This window comes from Callorhinus ursinus, unplaced genomic scaffold (genome assembly GCF_003265705.2).
Source record: "Callorhinus ursinus isolate GAN/ISIS: 27379988/994484 unplaced genomic scaffold, GSC_fseal_2.0 scaffold39, whole genome shotgun sequence".
Classification (NCBI taxonomy): Eukaryota; Metazoa; Chordata; class Mammalia; order Carnivora; family Otariidae; genus Callorhinus; species Callorhinus ursinus.
The window spans coordinates 8,423,502-8,443,258 of NW_027397101.1; the positions used below are offsets into that span (position 1 = coordinate 8,423,502).

The 19,757-nt window shown below is 41.2% G+C and overlaps 1 protein-coding gene and 1 long non-coding RNA gene across 2 annotated transcripts in view; one reads left to right on the plus strand and one right to left on the minus strand.

Moving 5' to 3' along the window:
• The window catches only part of LOC141370600 (uncharacterized), a 26,856-nt gene extending 10,498 nt beyond the window's left edge, over positions 1-16,358 (minus strand). The window contains exon 1 of the long non-coding RNA XR_012374774.1: positions 16,298-16,358. This is a non-coding gene — a long non-coding RNA (uncharacterized lncRNA). The remainder of the gene's footprint in view (positions 1-16,297) is intronic.
• A 123-nt stretch (positions 16,359-16,481) lies between these two features.
• Positions 16,482-19,757, plus strand: part of KDM4C (lysine demethylase 4C) — a 586,257-nt gene continuing 582,981 nt past the window's right edge. The window contains exon 1 of the mRNA XM_073880748.1: positions 16,482-16,680. The gene's annotated coding sequence lies outside the window, so the exon portion shown is untranslated. The remainder of the gene's footprint in view (positions 16,681-19,757) is intronic.

The following is a 19,757-nucleotide window of genomic DNA, read 5'->3' on the forward strand; positions in this document are numbered from 1 at the left end:
GATACTGTATGTGGAAAACCCAAAAGACTCCACCCCAAAACTGCTAGAACTCATACAGGAATTCAGTCAAGTAGCAGGCTATAAAATCAATGCACAGAAATCAGTGGCATTCCTATACACCAACAACAAGACAGAAGAGAGACAAATCAAGGAGTCGATCCCATTCACAACTGCACCCAAAACCATAAGATACCTAGGAATAAATTTAACCAAAGAGGCAAAGGATCTGTACTCCGAAAACTATAAAATACTCAGGAAAGAAATTGAGGAAGACACAAAGAAATGGAAAAACGTTCCATGCTCATGGATTGGGAGAACCAACATTGTGAAGATGTCAATGCTACCTAGAGCAATCTACACATTCAATGCAATCCCCATCAAAATACCATCCATTTTTTTTCAAAGAAATGGAACAAATAATCCTAAAATTTGTATGGAACCAGAAGAGACCCAGAATAGCCAGAGGAATGTTGAAAAAGAAAAGCAAAGCTGGCGGCATCACATTTCCGGACTTCCAGCTGTATTACAAAGCTGTCATCATCAAGACAGTATGGTACTGCCACAAAAACAGACACATAGATCAATGGAACAGAATCGAAAGCCCAGAAATGGACCCTGAACTCTATGGTCAACTTATCTTTGACAAAGCAGGAAAGAATGTGCAATGGAAAAAAGACAGTCTCTTCAACAAATGGTGTTGGGGAAATTGGACAGCCACATGAAGAAGAATGAAACTGGACCATTTCCTTATACCACACACAAAAATAGACTCCAAATGGTTGAAAGACCTAAACGTGCCACAGGAGTCCATCAAAATCCTAAAGGAGAACACAGGTAGCAACCTCTTAGACCTCAGCCGCAATAACTTCTTCCTAGAAACATCACCAAAGGCACGGGAAGCCAGGGCAAAACTGAACTATTGGGATTTCATCAAGATAAAAAGCTTTTGCACAGCAAAAGAAACAGTCCACAAAACCAAAAGACAAGCGACAGAATGGGAGAAAATATTTGCAAATGACATGTCAGATAAAGGGCTAGTATCCAAAATGTATAAAGAACTTATCAAACTCAACACCCAAAGAACAAATAATCCAATCAAGAAATGGGCAGAAAACATGAACAGACATTTTTCCAAAGAAGACATTCAAATGGCCAACAGGCACATGAAAAAGTGCTCAACATCGCTCGGCATCAGGGAAATCCAAATCAAAACCTCAATGAAATACCACCTCAAACCCATCAGAATGGGTAAAATTAACAAGTCAGGGAACGACAGATGTTGGCGGGGATGTGGAGAAAGGGGAACCCTCCTACACTGTGGTGGGAATGCAAGCTGGTGCAACCACTCTGGAAAACAGTATGGAGGTTCCTCAAACAGTTGAAATTAGAGCTACCATTCGATCCAGCAATTGCACTACTGGGTATTTACCCCAAAGATACAAATGTAGGGACCCGAAGGGGTACGTGCACCCCAATGTTTATAGCAGCAATGTCCACAATAGCCAAACTGTGGAAAGAGCCAAGATGTCCATAGACAGAGGAATGGATAAAGAAGAGTGGTATATATACACAATGGAATATTATGCAGCCATCAAAAGGAATGAGATCTTGCCATTTGCAACGACGTGGATGGAACTGGAGGGTGTTATGCTGAGTGAAATAAGTCAATCAGAGAAAGACATGTATCATATGACCTCACTGGTATGAGGAATTCTTAAGCTCAGGAACAAACTGAGTGTTGCTGGAGTGGTCGGTGGTGGGAGGGATGGGGTGGCTGGGTGATAGACATTGGGGAGGGTATGTGCTACGGTGAGCGCTGTGAATTGTGCAAGACTGTTGAATCACCGATCTGTACTTCTGAAACAAATAACGCAACATATTTTAAGAAAAAAGAAAAAGAAGAAGATAGCAGGCGAGGAAGAATGAAGGGGAGTAAGTCAGAGGGGGAGACGAACCAGGAGAGATGATGGACTCTGAAAAACAAACTGAGGGTTCTAGAGGGGAGGAGGGTAGGGGGATGGGTTAACCTGGTGATGGGTATTAAAGAGGGCATATTCTGCATGGAGCACTGGGTGTTATGAACAAACAATGAATCATGGAACACTACACCAAAACAAATGATGTAATATATGGTGATTAACATAACAATAAAAAATTTAAAAAACAATACAAAACAAAACAAAGAAGGCAATCACAGCCGTGATTTTTCTGGGTGAATTGCTGAATCCCCTTTTCTCAGAATTATACAAGCTAGGACATTATTTGGGAACTTTATTTTTAATAATAATAATTTTAAAGCTAGAATAAGTCACAGGGATAAAAGGTATAGCATAGGGAATATAATCAATGGTATTTAATTGTGTTGTATGGTGGTAGATGGTAGCTATACTTGTGGTGAGCATAGCAGAACATAGAGTTTTCCAATCACTATGTTGTACACCTGAAACTAATGTAACATTGTATGTCAATTGTACTTCAACAATTTTTTTAAAAGCTATATAACAGGACCCCTGGGTGGCTCGGTCATTGAGCGGCTGCCTTCAGCTTAGGTCATGATTCTGGGGTCCTGGGATCGAGTCCCACATTGGGCTCCTTGCTCAGCGGGGAGCCTGCTTCTCCCTCTGCCTGCAGCTCCCCCTGCTTGTGTTCTCTCTCTCTCTCTGACAAATAAATAAAATCTAAAAAAAAAGCTATATACCAATGAATTATTGTTTGTATCTAGTAACTTATTCATATGTATTTTGTCTGCCTTCATAATAACCAAGATATTTTTATGACATGCTTTTCTTAAGTTACTACAGACTTCTTTCCTTTTCTCTAGGGTCTGACGTGCGTCCAGTCCATTTCACAATCAATACTCCTCAGTAAAACATGGAAGAGGAGGAGGAAAGAGGGTGGAGAATTCTTGGTCTTCATCAGTTTGTGATTCCTGTATATACATGCCCCTGCTACCATACCATTCTCCATCCCTCTTCCTAGGAAGAGCAAGTGGGGCAGGATAATGTTTCTGCTGGTGGGACTTTTTTTTAATTGAGGTGAAGTTCATATAACATAAAATTAACCATTTAAAAGTGAATAATCAGTGGCATTTAGTAAATTCACTATGTGTACAAACGCTACTACCATCCAATTTCAAAACCTTTTCATCACTCCAAAAGGAAAATCCATACCCATTAAGCAGTTATTTCTCCTTACTCCTACCCCAATACCTTAGTAACCCCTCATCTGCTTTCTGTGCTTCTGAGACCATGCGTGGTCACTTCCTCCCTAGAAATCCACAGAGATGTATAGGCTATAATGTTGTCTCTCTGACCTCAGAGAAACCAGGGTGTAGATCACTCTGAAAACATGGTTAAACTGTAGACCTCCTGGGAGGAAATTATTCTGTTCCTTTAATAAGAAAATATAGGAATTGGGGATTAAGAAATCAAGTCATCATATATTTAAAGCCTTACCTCATAGATGGATCAGTGGACTTCTTGTAACTCATTGGTCAGACCTAGTCTCACAGCCACTACTACATGCTGGAAAATAGCCTCTGTATTTGTAGCAAGCCAAGGAGAAGAGAGGTGGACACCTTCCCAGTCAGAATAAGAAATATATATGGTTATATTTAAATGTTAATAATTCAATCATTTAAAAAGGAGACATTGACCCAGTAATAAATTAAATGTATATAATTAAGCCTACTATTAGTGAAGGGTAATCATGGTGGGGAAATACACTCCTGAAAATATTTTTAAATTTTTTTAAAAACAAAAGTAGTACTTGATGTTATAAGATAAAATGAACACCCTTACTATAATATAGGTAAAAGACAAGAGAAAAGGAATACTCAAAGGTCACTCCCAAATTCTGAGTCTAGAAAATGGAAGGGTATTGGCACACATACACATAATGGAATTAGGGCTATCCAGTAGGAGAGTAAGTTTAGGGTGTAGGAAGTTGACTTTGCTTCCAAAAATGTGACTTTGAAGTAGGGGGGAAGGGTACTCAAGGGAAGGCACAGAATAGGCCAGTGATAATATGGGGTTAAGGTCAGAGGTCAGGTCTAGGGATCTGGGCCTAAGAGTCATCTATTTCCAGTGGAGAGGTGGGGAGTTAGTATATCGTGTCCAAGCAAGGTCTCTGGGAAGGGGTGTGAGCAAACAGATAAGATCAAACCTTGGGGATCATCCATATTTGAGGAGAGAGAGAAAAGCCTCTGAAGGAAGCAAGGAAAAGTCTTGAGAAATAAAAAGGAGACACAGGATGGCCTAAAGTCCTGGAGACCAGAAAGGAGAAATGTCAGGATTGGGTGGGTAGGGATATTGTACCCATATTCCTCAGACAAGTCAGGGGAAAGGGAAACAAGAAAAGATTCAATGAAGTTTGCACTGAGGAGACCCCCGTGGCCTTTGAGAGAGCAACTGCCCAAGGTCTAGAGCCTGGCCCTGCAGAGCTGGAATTGAGAGTGATGAGGGAAGGTATACAGCTCATTTCAGTCTTTAGATGTCTGGTGATGAAAGAAGGGAGGAAAATCCCACGGTGGTTTAAGGGAACAACGACCGAGAAAGTTTTCAAAGCAGGCAGACCCTGACCCTTGTGGCACTAGGTGACACATTCACATGGGGTTTCCTGGCTGGCGTTGGCCAAGGTGGTGTAACCCAGCACTCTTTGGTCAGAGTTTTACACCAACAGGTATCATAGAGTCAATTCCAAAGTTCACTCGGTGGCCAGCTTGTGAAAAGAGCAAACAAACCAAGAGTGGTTTTTCTTCAAATCCCATCATCTACACATAAATGACCTCTGGAATAGCAGATAGAACCTCCACCCCTTTTGGAAAGGAAGTGCACCAAACAGAAATACTGCATCAGAAGATGAATAGCTCATCCACATATTTGGAGAAGCTGGAGCCTAGACAAACACAGTTCTCATTTAAAAAGTGGAGCGGAAGAAGGCTGAATATAGTGGAGAGGAAAACAAACAAGATGAAAACTCCTAACTTTGTCAGGCAGAGACTGGCTGGTAGTGGTGGGGGCCCCCAGGCGGGGCTTGGAGAGTCTGGAACATGAACGAAAGGTCATGGGGCTAGGTCATAGTTGAGGGGGTGGCATAAGAGTGGGAGTAGGGATCTTTCAGGAGGTTGGAATCTGGGGCTTCAGCTGTTAGCAACAGCCACTGCTGGGGTGGAGTGGGGAGAGAGTCTTTTACCATCAGCAGCCAGAACTTGGCCTCAGGCAACTGTTTTCTGGGTTGGTTGTTTTTTTTTTAAAGCCCTAGTAGGCAGAGGTTCTAGCAAGCATAACTCCAAAGCAAGGTCTAGCCCCTTGAATTTGATGAGATAAAACTCCAGTAAAACAGTAAGGAATCCATGAGGCCTTAGAGACACTGTGTAATCAGAAAATCCACTTAGAATTTAAGATAATTTCTGTGGCAGGGTCATTGAATAATACAGAGTGCCCATTACTAAAAATCCAGGCAGAATCCCACTTATTGGAACCAGGGAATAAGATACAAGTAGATCACCACCCACCCTCACCCTAGGCTAAATAGGAAAACTAAGCTCCTAAGTATTTCCCTGTTTAGAGACCAGATTAGTGGATTACTCTCTGATTCCAAAGTAGGTGAAGGCCTGCAGCAGGGGATGATGGGGGAGGGATTTGGGGCCAGAATGAGGTCAGTCATTGCCAAAGCTATGTGTGCAGTTCAGCCTTGAATAACTTTTAAAAGAGTTTTAAAAACTACTCTCACTTAGGAAGACAGCAACAACAACAAAACACCTACTCTCACTTAGGAAATTCCAAGGGTTTTAGGAGCTTTGTGCCAGGAACCAGGGACAAAGACCAAATACATTTCTTATTAACCACAAGTCCCTACACACAATCAGAATGGCCCATGAAACTGTGGCATTCTGGCTCATCAACATCCAGTTGGGGGTTGCCTGGGTGGCTCAGTCATTAAGCGTCTGCCTTCGGCTCAGGTCATGATCCCAGGGTCCTGGGATGGAGTCCTGCATCAGGCTCCCTGCTCGGTGGGGAGCCTGCTTCTCCCTCTGCTTCTCTCTCTCTCTCTCTCTCTGTCTGTCTCTCATGAATAAATAAATAAAATCTTAAAAAAAAGAAAAAAAAATCCAGTTGGGAATCCTTGGGGTTCCATCATCTCTGGCCTTACACCAGGGTTAGCATTCTCTTCCAATCTAGGCAATGGGTCAGAAGGGCAGATGTAGGGTTGGAGGAGTACTGGGCCTGGCCTGGATTCTCTCCCTTAGCTCTGAGGAGCAATAAGCAGGTCCTAAAAGGAACTCACTCATGCGGTGCCTGAGGGGCTCAGTCGAAAAGCATGTGACTCTTAATCTCAGAGTTGTGAGTTCAAACCCCATGTTGGATGTAGAGATTACTTAATTAAATGAATAAACTTAAAAAAAAAAAAGAGGAACTCACTCATGACCCCAAAGGTGACTCTCCTCCCCCAAGTCTTCTCTCTACAGAAATACCATGAATGTTAGCCTCTGACCTGAGGACAAGGACAACAAGAAACCTGCACACTATATATAGACCATATCTTCCCTTTTTAATTAAAATTTCCAGTTCAGTGCATCCTGATTTCATTCACTCCCTGAGGGGTCCTGCTCCTCTAACATTTTCATTGCCAATTACTTTATGAATCCCTTATTTGGGGCATACAGTCTTCCTTTTAACCATCAACTCTTCCTATCTCCTCTAGGTTAATCAACCCAGTATGAAAGCCAACTGAGGGTCAGAGAAACTCAAGGTCAGGAGGCATCAGGTAGCAGTCGAAGGCTGAAGACTTCCCAGACACAGGGGTAGAGACCATGTGTTTTCAGGGGCTTCAGCAGCCAAAGGCTGTGCTACTTAAGGAACTACATGCAAAAGCACATAGAGACTGAGAAAGCCACCAGCATAGAGTTGCTGTCAACCTGAGCACTAGCTTCTTTAGAATATGGGTTCTACTGCTGGGATTTTCACTTTTCTCTTACCTCATTTCATCATATGTTGGTCTGACTCTAAAATCTGTGCTTTAACTACTCTGCATGTGTAAGAAAATATAAAGGGACTGGCCCACATGTACCCTACTATCCTCTAGTAATGGCCAATTTAACAGGGATTTGGAGAAAGGATCAAGGCAGGACATAATATAATTGGCATATGCACATTCACCTTACAGCCCACTGCTTAGCATATAGTGGGTCAAAAGTGTGTGTTGAAGGGAAAAAGTCAAAACTATTCATATGTGGGAGATCAGAACTTGATGTCCTTCACCTGTCTGAGGTCTGTGGATAAGATCGGAATGTGGAAGGCAGAAGAGAAAACAAACAGGGACTGAACTACAGGGTCAAGATGGAGACCCATCCCCAGTGATCTGCTTCACTGGTATTTTCTACCTCTGAGCAGATTTTTAAACTCTCTCTTCTTTTCCACTTTAATGAGGGCACTTTCTACACACACACATTCCTATCAAACTATATACATTTGTCTGGTCTCTGTGTCTTTGTCCATGCTGTGCTCACATCACTCTTCCACCTCCATCTGTCCTATCAAAACTACCATTCTGTAATGCACCTCTATTGCTTTATATCCTGAAAATATATCTGTATTCTCTTTTTAAGTTGCAACAAAGAGCAGCAACTGTTACTCATACATGATGCCTTATTCTACCCCTTCCTATCTTTGTACCTGTGGGCAGGTTACTTACCCTTCTTAAGGTTCAATTTCCTCGCCTGAAAATGGGAATATTAACAATCAAATAAATGAAAATAAATTTTCAATAATGAAAATATGAAATGGTGTATGTAAAGTGCCTGTGAGGGTCCTGGCATATAGTAAACTTTCAATACATGGTAATTCCCTTTCTCTATTGTTCTGCTTACCCCATTATAATTCATACTTCCTTTACCATTCAATAAAACTTTTGTGAGAACAAAATGCACACATTGCACACTTCACCTTGTCCTATTATTAACTTACATGTCCTCTTTCCTCTTCAGTTTACAGAGAGTTAGTTAGAGGCTTAACCTTACATGAATTATCTTACCTTCCCATCCACGGGCCCAAAGTGACACATTTAGTATCTCAAACATAGTACGTGCTCTAAAAATACTTGTTTTGTTGAAAGCATGAATAATAAAGGAAGGTAAAGAAGGAAAAATTTGGAAAAAAAATCTATGACAAAAATGAAATAACTTTGTGGGTTTTTTTAATTTGTTATGATTTTCTTTTTCAAGATTTTATTTATTTGTCGGAGAGAGAGAGAGCACAAGCAGGGGGAGTGGCAAGCAGAAGGAGAAGCAGGAACCCTGCTGAGCAAGGAGCCTGATGTAGCACTCCATCCCAGGACCCCAAGATCATGACCTGAGCCAAAGGCAGATGCTTAACTGAGTCACCCAGGTGTCCCTATTTTGATTTTTTTTTTTCAAAGTAAACTCTACCCCCAATGTGGGGCTCAAACTCTCAAACTCACAATTCCAAGATCAAAAGTCGCATGCTCCACCAATTGAGCCAGCCAGGCATCCCTACCTTTTTTTTTTTTTTTAATATTTTATTTATTTATTTGACAGAGAGAGAGGGAACACAAGCAGGGGGAGTGGGAGAGAGAGAAGCAGGCTTCCTGCGGAGCAGGGAGCCCGATGTGGGGCTCGATCCCAGGACTCTGGGATCATGACCTGAGCCAAAGGCAGACGCTTAACGACTGAGCCACCCAGGTGCCCCGCATCCCTACCTTTTTAAAGAAATTTAACTTCTAAGAAATTTCTAAGTTTAGGGCACCTAATAAATAAAATCATTTTTATAAAAAAAGAAATTTCTAAGTTTATTTACCTTTTATTTTCTCATATGTAAAAGTGACCAGAATAGTGCCCGGCACAAGTAAATAGTATATAAACTTTTATTATTCCCCTCCCCTCCCAAGTGTACTTCTTTTAGTTTAGTCCCTGGGAAATACTGTCAAATACTATCCCTCAGTTACTGTTCAAATTGAAATAAGCAGTAAGATCACTGGGCTTTTGTTTCGTTGAGGAGTGAGAGAGTATGGGTGTGGCGGGGGGAGAAGCCCATTGGGTCTGATACAGAAAATTCTACCTGAATGCTACCATCTAGTGTTCACTTCAAAAAACTATAAATCTCTCAAGAGACTACTTCCTTCCTCTAAGTAAGGACCCTAATACTGTTTTGTTATTGGATCCCAGATTTGGGGAAATTTTGACTACCAAAAGTACAACTTTTGACAGTAATGAGGTGGTAACTGAGAAACTGGAAATTTCCCTAGAATTCTAACAGAAATGGCCCCATAGTGAACTGATACATCGCAACCAAAGTCAAAGAAATGAAATTTGGGTTATCCTGTGAACCCTTCCTACAGGTACATGTGGCTTCTGTTGGTAAATGGAGTGAGAACACAGGTGTTTATCTGAGCCCCTTTCATGTAACAGTCTCTTTACACAGACATACTCTAATTCAGGTATCCCCAGACCCCCCTGAGTTAATATTACTATCCCCATTTTAAAAATAAGAAAATAGAAGCCAAGACAGTTTAACTTGCTTGCTTTTTTGAATCTAGTTGAAAGAATTAGGATTTGTACCCATGTCTATCAATGTCAAGCTCTATGCTTTTTCTTTTCTCTTTTTTAAAGATTTTATTTATTTATTTGACAGAGAGAGACACAGCGAGAGAGGGAGCACAAGCGGGGGGAGTGGGAGAGGGAGAAGCAGGCTTCCTGCTGAGCAGGGAGCACGACATGGGGCTCGATCCCAGGACCCTGGGATCATGACCTCAGCCGAAGGCAGACGCTTAACGACTGAGCCACCCGGGAGCCCCAAGCTCTATGCTTTTTCATCTCTATTCCAATGCTTGTTAAATGTTTGGAAATCCCAAAAACAACTCACAAACTTTGGTTAATATCCTTATAGATTTCTACTAGTGGTGACCTTGTTTAACAACTAAAGAAACACAAAACCCTTGGCATATTAATGTCCTTAAAATAAATTGTACTGGGGGCGCCTGGGTGGCTCAGTTGTTAAGCATCTGCCTTCGGCTCAGGTCATGATCTCAGGGTCCTGGGATCGAGCCCTCCATCGGGCTGTCTGCTCAGCAGGGAGCCTGCTTCTCCTTCTCCCACTCCCCCTGCTTGTGTTCCCTCTCTCGCTGCCTCTCTCTCTCTGTCAAATAAATAAATAAAATCTTTTTAAAAAAATGCACAAATCTTAAGTGTAACATCCAGTGAGTTCTGACTAATGCACACACCTGTGTGACCCAACCCCTATCAAGGTACAAAACATTATTATGATCAGAGAAAGTTCTCATGATCTTTTCTAATCAATACCTTCCCCTACTCCCACAGAGGCAACCAGTGTTCTCATTTTTTTTCACCATTGAACTTTATAATGCATTAACTGAGAATTCTGTTGTGTCAAGCTCTCGCTCAGCATAATGTTTTTGAAATTCATCCAGTAGTTTGTTTCTTTTTATTGCTGAATACCACTGTATAACTGTATGGGAGTTTATAGTTCAGTTAGTTTATTCATTTTTCTGTTGATGAACACCTGGCCTGTTCCTGTGGTTTGGCTATTATGAATAAAGCTGCTATCCAAGAACATTCTTGTGTAACATTTTTTGTGGATATAATCATTCTTTCTTTTGAGTAAATATCTAGGAGTAGAAATGCTTATTATACACCCTGCAGTTCTACCCCTAAGTATCTACCCAAGAGAAATAAAAAAGTATAACCACAAAAAGACTTCTATGAGAACATCTGTCACACTTTCCCCAGAGTAACAGTAATATTTTGCACTCCCAACCAAAATATAAGAGTTCTGGTTGTTCCATATCCTTCCAGCATTGGGTTTGTCTGCCTATTCATTTCAACCATTCTGGTGGTTATACAGTGGAATCTCATTATAGTTTAATTCTCATTTCCTGGATGACTGATAATCTTTTTTATGTGCATATTAAGACCATTTGTAGATCTTATTTTGTCTGCTCATATCTTTTTGCCAGTTTTTAAATTGGACTGTTTATCCTTTTATTATTGACTTACAGAATATTTTCATATATTCTGAGTTCTTATGTCTTCTGGATACCTGTCCTTTGTCTGAAATATATTTTGCAAATATTTTCTCCCATTATGTGGTCTACCTATGCATTTTCTTAATTGTGCCTTTTGATAAGCAAAAGTTCTTGATGAAGTAAAACTTACCAATGTTTAAAAATAATAAAAAATAAGCTTGTGCTCAACGCTGAAGTTTTTTAAAAAGAAGAGGAAACAGGGGCACCTGGGTGGCTCCGTCATTAAGCGTCTGCCTTCGGCTCAGGTCATAATCCTGGGGTCCTGGAATCGAGCCCCTTATCAGGCTCTCTGCTCAGCTGGGAGCCTGCTTCTCCCTCTCCCACTCCCCCTGCTTGTTCTCTCTCTCTCTGTCGAATAAATAAATAAAATCTTAAAAAAAAGAGGAAACAAAATTAAAAAGCAACACCAATCTCTAAAATTCTCTTAATATTCTGATGTGTATGTAAAGTTCTAAATCTATATTTGCAAATGTGTGCGTGTGCATTTGTATAATTTTTAAAGATTTTTATTTTTTAAGTAATCTCCACACCTAATGTGGGGCTGGAACTCACAATCCCGAGATCAAGAGTTGCAAGTTCTACTGACTGAGACAAGCCAGGTGCCCCTGTATAATTTTTAAAAGTAGTAACACGCTAACCACTCAGTTTGGTTGCCTTTTTTAATTTAATTTTTTTTAAAGATTTTATGTATTTATTTGACAGAAAGAGAGAGAGACAGCGAGAGAGGGAACACAAGCAGGGGGAGTGGGAGAGGGAAAAGAAGGCTTCCCACTGAGCAGGGAGCCCGATGCGATGCGGGGACTCGATCCTAGGATCCTGAGATCAGGACCTGAGCCGAAGGCAGACACTTAATGACTGAGCCACCCAGGCGCCCCTGGCTGCCCCCCCTTTTTAAGTTTATTTATTTATTTTTAGTAAACTCTACACCCAATGTGGGGCTCGAACTCACGACCCCACGACCAAGAGGCACATGCTCTTCTGGCTGACCCAGCCAGGTGCCCTGGTTGTCTTTTTAAAAAGAAAACTTGAGATGGATTGGTAACAATTTCCCATGACAGAATTATTATTCTATGATTTTTTAATGGCTGCATTGAGTTCCATTTTATGGTTAATCATATTTTATTTAACCAGACTCAATAGTTTGGTTCAGATTTTTACTACTGTAAGATAATGTGGGGGGTAAACAACTATACACCTAAACCTAACATGTATCTCTGTGTTAACATTTAGAGAGAGATAAGCAGTAAAAATGGAAAGTAGCTTTACTCAACAGTCTTGAAGAAAGCACAGGGTACAGAGTTAGTAGGAAAATAAATGATCAATTAGATTAAACACCAAAGTTACCTGAGAATTAACCCTTTTGTCTTCAATGTTCCAAATGAAGTTAAATTGATAGAAATCGCTTTCTCAGAGGCAGGGCTATGGCCCTTCCTGTGTGCTATTATAACAAAATTAGAAGGAATCAGGTGCAGTCTCCAGTTAAGAAGGACAAACTAAATGCTTACACAAAGGAAACTGTTAGAAAATCAAGTAATATTTCTAAATGAGTTTGCAAACATAGGCAGAGGTAAGAATCTGAAGGAAAGATTAACTAGAGACAGCAGCCTGTGAAGTCAGGGTTCTGGAATGGGGTGGACCAGTGTCGGAAAACCAGATCTGCTAAGTACAGGAATTGTGATCTTGGGCTATGCACTTAAAGTCCTTGACCCTGTTTCCACATCTTCATCTTGAAGATGGAAAAGGTGATAATGCTTCTCTCTCAAAGTTGTTAAGATTAAGTGAAATGTACCTTCCATGCTGAGTAAAGTGGATGGCATGGAGTAGATGCTCAGTAACTTGTAGTTATTAACCAGGAAACAGTCTTGTCCAATCAGGGTAGAGAAGGTATGGCGCTTTAGCCTCAGAGGCTGGAATTAGATAGAGCTCAATCCAAAGGGAGGAGAATGTCTAGGTCACAGAAGGGATGCTGGTGACAGTGGTGAGGGCCAGATCATGGGAGGCTAGATTGCAGAAACCAGGATGACACCTGGGGCCCATGAATGGCAAGGGAAGGCATGTGAAAGCACAGCTAGGTGCTGAGTCCAGGAAGTATGTCCTCAACTGAAACTCTTCTAATTTCCCTAGGAGCCCCATAAGCTGTACAACTTTTACACAGCTCCTTTTATAGGGATTTCCCTCCTTCTCCCTCTCCTATTTGCCTGTTAAGTTTCATATTGATCAAACTTTCAATGTTTACCATTTCCTAAAAGTACTGCCTTATTCCAGGACAATACAGAGCTTTTTTTTCTTGGTGGAAGTGAGAGGAATCTCAGAATTCTTCAAAAAAGCTTGGTAACACTCTCAACTACCTCATCACATCTTACCTATCCCTACACCCCAAGGATCCTACTTTCTGAATGTTTTGTGAATATATACTTCTCTAGATCTTTACTATCACAACTGTAGTTCAAAATGACTTCATGTTTTGTAAGACATCTAAAATTATCTCCAAACTGAAATCTTCATTTCTACTTGTGCCCATGCCTATCCTCCATTTGCAGCTCGAATGATACCGTATTATAAAAACAAAAATATGATCAAATCTCTACCTTAAAAAACTTCTAATAATGTTCCCTACTATCAGGATGAAGTCACAATTCTTTAATGTTGCCCACAAAGCCTGTATAACCTGGCCTTTGTCTCTCCAGATTCATCTTTTTTTTTTTTTTAAGATTTTTTTATTTATTTATTTGACAGCGAGAGAGAGACAGCAAGAGCAGGAACACAAGCAGGGGGAGTGGGAGAGGGAGAAGCAGGCCTCCTGCGGAGCAGGGAGCCCGATGCAGGGCTCGACCCCAGGACCCCGGGATCATGACCTGAGCCGAAGGCAGACGCTCAACGACTGAGCCACCCAGGCGCCCCTCGCCAGATTCGTCTTGACAACCCTCCTCTTTGTTCATAATGCTGTGGTAGCACTGATTTTTTTTGCTCCTGGAAGTCACTGAGCTTTGTTCAGCCTCAGGACCTTTGCACATCATGTTCCCTCTGCCCACAAGGCTCATTCCACAACTTTCCACCTGACCGATTCCTCCTTATACTTCAGGTCTCTAATTTGTGACTTATTCATTGACATCTACCCAAATCTTGCAAACTAGGTTAGGTCTTTCTGTTCTATACTTTCATAACACCCTGTACTTTGTCCTGTACTTATCACAACCCTAATTAAATAATAGTTGTTTGGTTATTGAATATCTAGCTCTTTGGGTTGACTGTGAGGTCAATGAAATCAAGGATTTGTATCTTATTATGTTCAAAGCTATAAATCAAGCATCTAGCACAGTTAATAGCACATACTAGGCACTCAATAAATAGTGAATGTCCATAATTATCCACATTGGCATCTTTTGTCATGTATCTGTGGATGTGACCACTGAATATATAAAACTAGAACAAAAGAAATGTAGCTGACTTGCTGAATTCTCTCTTGTGGTTGGAGGTTGTTCTTTGCCTACTTCTTCTCTGAGGGAGACTCACTATAGTAAATTTTCTTCAAGTTTGACCTGGAAAAGGTGGTTTATCTATACAAAAAGAGCACGTCAACTATAAAGGATAGGGGAAATTGGGCTGTTAGCAATCTCTCCATCAAAATTTAATGCTAGAGGAAAATGGTGCAATGGCCTACAAACCATACAGGTAAGAAAAAAGTGTGATGCAAGAATGTAACATTCAGAAGCAAGGTGTTTTGAGATATAAAAATTAAGAGAATGAAGAAAATGAATTAAATCTCAAATTTCTATTTCCAGTTATGATGGGCTAGGTTATTAAGATCAATATATCTATAGATAATGACTAAAGATGCTAAATGAACTATAAACATATATAAAAATTCCTCCAAGGCACAAAATTGCTGAGAAGATATTAAAGAACTATTATGCCAAAAGCTAAGAGAAGGTGGAAGCCCAGAAAAGCAAATGAGCTACTCTTGCCTTGAGGACATTTTCTAGACAGGGAACATCTAGTACTGATTTTAGCAGCTTCACTGAGCATGGAAAGAGCAGCCAAGGTCCAGGGCTACCCAAGGTGAAAATGCTATTAGGTGACTCTGCCCATATTAAATTGGGACTCCATAGGCTATACCCTAAGGGTAGGAGTGAACCAGCACCCAAGAACTTTAAGAATGATTGTTTTTTACATTGCCTATAAAAGGAGGGGAAAAAAAGCACCCCTCTTCCATTTCATCTTTGAGATGTGGCCACTGCACAGCTCTTGCTTAGATTTGTAGCCTGGGTTAGCAATGACTCAAGGAACCTCAACCCATGAAAACAGTCTAACTGAGAAGGCCTCAAGGCACCTAGCAGTAACAAACAAAAATCCCTTTTCAAGAAACCACAAATACTTTTTCTCACAAATAGTTTTTCAAGGATAAAAAGCTAACATACAAGGAAACTAGTCACCATGGACGATATACAGCAGAAATATCAGGCAGCATGAAAGAACCAGAAAATAACAGACATTAGAATTATGATACAGTTTACAAAACAACTATGATTACTGTGTTTAAAGAAATAACTCAACTTCCAATTAGTAGGAAATAGGACAGAGGAACATGTTGAAATGCTCCACATATACGCAATTAGCAAAACCCAGACTGGAGGAAACTCTGTAGTGTCAAAGGACCCAGGCCAGTCAACAAAAAATTGTAAGGAAGAGAAACTTTCAATTTTGCAGATACTTTTTATCAGATTAGTTTCTCTTCTGTTCCTGGTTTTCCTGAGCATTCATCATTAATAAGTGTTTAATGATTTTTTCTACATTTTTTGAGAAGACATTTTCTCCATTAACCCTTTAATATCTTGAATTCTGATGTTAAAACAATCTAACTTGCGTATAATGTATTTTTCTTTCTATACAATACTGGATTTAGTTAATATTTTGCTTCGGGGTTTTTACATCTACGTTCATGAGCAAAACTGGCATATAATCTTCCATTAATTTGGTGTCTTTGTCAGGTTTTCCTATTAGGGTTATGCTAAGGCTCATGAAACGTTTTGAAATGTTCCCTGTGTCTCTTTCCCTTTCCCCATTTTGGAAGTATCTGATTAAGACGGCAAAGTTATCCTGGTAATGTTTGGCTTAACCTTCCAAGGAAATCAGGGTAGCTTGGAGGCTTCTTCGTTGCAAGACTTTGTACTACTCTTTCAATTTGTTTTTAAATGATTTTAGTTTTCCATTTCCGTGCACACGGGCAAACAAGTACCTGCCCAGGACTTCTTTATTCCGGGAAGCGGACCGCAGAAACCTCGCGCCACAGAACCGAGGAAAGCGCGCATAAAATACGTCACTTCCGGCCAGGAAGAAGTGGCGCAATCACGTAGGGCGCAGTCCGGCCTTCAAAGCCCCTTCCTGCGGCAGCCGCGTTCTGACGTCGCCACGCGGCCGAGTACCCATAGGACCGCAGCAAGGCTTATTGCGTCGTGGGATACGCGTCGATACCCTCGGGGCTTAGTGCGTCAGAGCGGGCTTTCTTGCACAGTGCCCTATGCTGAAAACATCTCTGGCTTCTATTTAGAAAGGGGGCGTTCCCATCCTTAGGGTGCGAGAAGATGCTAGAGGATGGCGCCAGTTTAGGTGCCGCTAAAGGTAATAGAATCTAACCAGGGGCTTGAAACCAATGAGAGGCTCGCGTGACTCGCTAATTGCCACTACTATCTCCCACTGGTCCCCTCCACCTTAGGCGAGGATCATATGACAGGCTGCTCAGCTGTCACGTGACCGCCGCGTCGCGTACAACTTTGGCGACTGCCAGCCTCTAGGGGGCGTATGCCTTTACCGCCTCCAAGTTCCCACCCGCTTTGGTTGCGGACTGCCGCTTGCAGTGAGTGTCCTAAACCCTCTTTCCACCATCTCTTCCTTCGGAGTCCAGAAACGCGCTCTTCCTTGGGCTCTTGAGGACAAGGTGGTCCGGGAACTGGCGGTCAAGGGTAGTTTTTCGCCCCCACCTACTGAGACTATCGGGGTCGCCCTGCCTCCATCCCCTCTCCCAGGGTTGAAGGAAGGGTGTGACGGGCACGGCTGTGTAGCCGGGAATTAGGTCCTGCGTTCGGTGTTCTCTCGAGACCTGGAGCTAGAGTAGGGAGCGGCGCGTGCTACTGGTGCGTGATGAAGCTGTGGCGCCGTCATCTTCCCTTTCCCTTGGGCTATCGGGAGTGAGCGTGCCTCCCACGAGCATACTCTCACATGTAGGAGAACCACAGCCCAACCTCTTTTCCGCTAATGTAAATATAGGTTGGCCTGTTTTTTTTAGATTTTTAGCTATCTATTTCAGGAAATATCTTGCTGCTTGTACATAATTTCCATCCTCACTCTATGGTGCTAGGACTAATCTTACACCGCTGCCATCTCTAGATCCTTACTATTGTATTAGCATCCCCCAGCCTCTCATGGTATTTGATTTGATTTGGCATATTCCTTACCCTGTCTGGCTACTCTATTGAAACAGATGCTTCAAAAATCTCAAAAATAGGGGCGCCTGGGTGGTTCAGTCCTGAAGCACCTGCCTTCGGCTCCGGTCATGATCTCAGGGTCCTCGGATCGAGCCCCGCATCGAGCCTGCTTCTCCCTCTCCCACTCCCCCTGCTTGTGTTCCCTCTCTCTCTGTCAAATAAATAAAATCTTTAAAAAAAAAATCTTAAAAATATTTTCTTCTAGTTATTAGTTTTACTGTTATTAGAACGTATTTCCCCCTTTTACTATACCTTGGCATTCCCAACTAAACAAAACATTTCTTACAAGAGTATACATATTTTTAGTAATCTTCACCAAAGGTGGGGCTCAAACTGAGGACCCTGAGATCAAGAGCCACATGCTCTACGGACTGAGCCAGGCAGGCCCCCCAAGAACAAGAATATTTTTATTAGCAACAAGAAGACCATTTCACAGTGAAATTGTTTCCGCTCCAGACATGCAACACCGAAATTCCTGTTTGAGCATATACAAGAGGAGGCTGTTTGATCATTTCAAATGTCATGAAAAAGTAATACTTTAAAGGAAATGCTTAAAAATAAATAGCTGCCTGTTTGTCTTTTACTGAAGTTTAACTTTTAGAAAACTTTTATTAACCAGTCTAGCATATTGTGGAATGTGTTTCTACTGAATGGATGAATGGCTCCATTACATGAGGTTTAAATATCAAATAAGTGAGTTATCTGACAGATGCAGATACTGGTAGCCCTGTGCAAATGCTGTTGATAGGTCTGAAATTCAAACCAATGTTTTTTCACTCTGAGCCATGAAATAGGGGCACCTTGGTGTCCTGACTGTTGATCTCAGCTCAGGTCTTGAATTCAGGGTCGAGTTCAAGCCCCACCTTGGGCTCCATGCTGGCTGTGGAACCTGCTTAAAAAACCCAAAACCATGAAATAAAGCATTCAATACACTTCATCACATCAGGAGTTAAAAACAAACTTGCTGGGGCACCTGGGTGGCTCAGTTGGTTAAGCGACTGCCTTCCGCTCAGGTCATGATCCTGGAGTCCCAGGATGGAGTCCTGCGTTGTGCTCCCTGCTCAGCAGGGAGTCTGCTTCTCCCTCTGACCCTCACCCCTCTCATGTGCTCTCTCTCTCTCTCTCATTCTCGCTCTCTCAAATGAATAAAAAATAAAATCTTTTAAAAAAACCTTGCTTTTCCTTCATAGTTAAGCAAACAATTCTCAGGAATTGTTCTCAAAACTTCTATTAAGTATAAGAGTTTTAGTGATTTTTTAAAAATCTATTTTTTTAAAGATTTTATTTATTTATTTTTAAAGTAATCTCTACACCCAACCTGGGGTTCAAACTTAAAACCCTGAGATCAAGAGACACATACTCAACTGAGTGAGCCAGCCAGCTAGCTGCCCCTAAAAATCCAATCTATTTTAACCTAAGTTTGGTAAAAGTTTTTATAGTCATATAATTAAAAAATTAAATGTAGAAAAGTAGATAGTGAAAAATCTGTGTCATATCCTTGCAACCTATGCTCAATTTCCAGTGCACCCCATCCCAAAGACAACTAGTTGGTAGTTTATACATCACCAAGGAAATAGAAATACACATATTTTCCTTCCTTTTTTTACACAGTGGCCTAATATGTATAAAGTTCAGCATCCTGCTTTTTTCATTTAAAAATATTTTTGAGATCCATAAGAGTATATAATGTCATCGCTTTTTGTATAGTTGGACAGATTCCATGGTATGGATATACTATGTTGCTTTTTTTTTTTTTTAACCAGTGCCATATTGATGGACATTTGGGATCTTTCCAGTCTTTTGTCCATTATGAGCAATGCTGTAATGAAAAAAGTTGTTTTGCAATTGTGCAAATTTATGACTAAATTCCTAGAAGACCATTTCTGGGGGCACCTGGGTGGCTTAGTCGGTAAAGAGTCGGCCTTCCACTCAGGTCATGATCTCAGGGTCCTGGGATTGAGCCCCGCATTGGGCTCTCTGCTCAGTGGGGAGCCTGCTTCTCCCTTTCCCTCTGCCTGCTGCCCTGCTTACTTGTGTGCTCTCTCTGTCAAATAAATAAAATCTTTTTAAAAGAGACATTTCTGTGTCAAAAATTATATGCATTTGAAATTTTGATAAATGCCAAACTGCCTTCTGTAAGTGTTGTACTGATTTATTTTCCACTAGCAGTGTATGTGTATTTCCCCATAGTCTCATCAACAAAATATTAGCATA